The 1,981-nt window shown below is 47.0% G+C and overlaps 1 pseudogene; it reads right to left on the bottom strand.

The window, feature by feature from the left end:
• Nucleotides 1–509: 509 nt before the first annotated feature.
• On the bottom strand, nucleotides 510–1,134 carry LOC129509473 (glutathione S-transferase P-like; annotated as a pseudogene).
• Nucleotides 1,135–1,981: the final 847 nt, after the last annotated feature.

The raw sequence follows: 1,981 nt of genomic DNA, 5'->3' as shown, positions 1-1,981 counted from the left end.
GGGGGGGACCTGCTTCTCCCTCTGCCTAGGTCTCTGCCTCTCTCTGTGTGTCTCTCATGAATAAGTAAACAAAATCTTAAAAAAGAAATTACAAAAGTCCAATGGGATTAGAACTGAATACGTTCCTGCTTTGCTTCCTTCCTGTTGTGCCTGAGTGAGAGCACTAGCCTTCCAGTTAACTTTCATTGACCTGGGTGATGTGGCTCCCTCTCATCTAAGAGGTTACTATCAAGGTTATTTTCAATCTCTTAATGCAAGATCAGGAAAACCTTTCCCAAGACATGGCTTCAGGGGAGCCATTGACCCTAGTGGTCCAAAGACACTTAATATTGGTCAATCTGTTTTGGGGAGGAGGGGCAATGAATCTTATGTGTAGTCCTAAAGTTGTAGGATTTGGCCTTTTGGAAGGAGGTTTTTTGTTTTTGTTTTTCTCACTTGAAAATTTTATTGGTCAAGGAGAAATGAAGTCAGGCAGCCCCTCAGCTTCCCGCCCAGGGTTCCACAAGCTCTCACTGCTTCCCGTTGCCATTGATGGGGCGGTTCACATGCTCAGGGGATGCCAGGAATGCCTTGAGCTTGAGTCTGGCACTGAGGTGGGCCACATAGGCCGAGAGCAGCGGGAAGGAGTCCAGGCAGCTGGGGGCCAGGACCTGGTGAATCCAAAGCAAGTCCAGCAGGTTGTAGTCCACAAAGGAGATCTGGTTGCCCACGATGAAGGCTTGGCCCCCCTCATTCTGGGACAGCAGCATTTCAAAAGGCTTTAGGTAAGCTGGTAGTGCCCTCACATACCTTTCCTGCCTCCTAGTTAGTGTAGATGAGGAGGACATATTTGCAGTGGAGATCCTCCACACCATTGTTCACAACAACCAGCAAGACCACCTCCTGCTGGTCCTTCCCGTAGAGCCCGAGGGAGCGGCCCAGGTGTCACAGGATGGCATTGGACTGGTATAGGGTGAGGTCTCTGTCCTCGAACTTGGGGAGCTGCCCATACAGACAGGAGGCCTTGAGTGAGCCCTTCATCCAGGTCTCCATGGTCACCTCCTCCTTCCAGCTCTGGCGCTGGTCAGCCAGCAGCATATGCATGGCCTCGCAGTGCCCTCGAACAGGGAAGTAGATGATGGTGTAGGGTGGCATGGTTGCAGTGTGGGTGGAGGTGGCGGTGGCAGTCAGCAAGGAGTTGTAGAGAGGTAGACTTGAGTTATCAAGGAGTTTTCTAAAAGAACTGTTCAAAGAGGGAATAAAACTGCTTTGTGAGATAGGAATCCCCCCATCATTGGAGGCATACAAGTATAAAGCAGGCCCCTAAAGACTAGTTACATCAGAATCTCTCAGTGTGGCAGAGACCATTGTTTCCCAGTACGCTTTTTCTTTTTCATTTTCTCTTGTAGAAAGGAATCTCAATTTTTAGCTAGATGTACGGTTGATCAGACTTCAGTGGCACCTGGGTGGCTCAATCAGTTAAGCATCCGACTCTTGATCTTTTGAGTTCAAATCCTGTGTTGGGCTCCATGCTGGGCATGGAGTCTACTTAAAAAAATAAAAATAAAAAAACTCCTCAGGCAGTTAAGTGTGGTTCATATGACTAAGTAGTGGCCAATGAGATGTAAGCAGAATCTGTGTGTGCAATTTGCAGGAAGTATCTTTTGGAAATATTAGCCATAGTCACCTGTATTATATCCCCAGGACTTACTATAAATATAGGAAGTGTCTGGAAGAACAAAAGGCATACCCTTTAACCTTTTCTCTAAATAATTGCTTTCAGATCTCTGCTGGAACTTGTCACCTTATCAGACAGGCTCGGCCAGACCACCAATCAGTTAGCATTCCATACTTACCCCACCCCCCTCCAGCTATTATTCTCAAGATATTTAACCACTTTTTTGCCATTTTCATAGCACTCAACTCCACCCAATACATACATCTATGTGTCTAAGTCTGCTGGTTCTCAACCTTGAGCATGTATCAGATTTAGTAGATCTGG

Source organism: Nyctereutes procyonoides, unplaced genomic scaffold, assembly GCF_905146905.1.
Source record: "Nyctereutes procyonoides isolate TBG_1078 unplaced genomic scaffold, NYPRO_anot_genome, whole genome shotgun sequence".
NCBI classification, from domain to species: domain Eukaryota; kingdom Metazoa; phylum Chordata; class Mammalia; order Carnivora; family Canidae; genus Nyctereutes; species Nyctereutes procyonoides.
The sequence above is the reverse complement of the archived record's forward strand: the minus strand, read 5'-3'. Positions and strand labels throughout refer to the sequence as shown.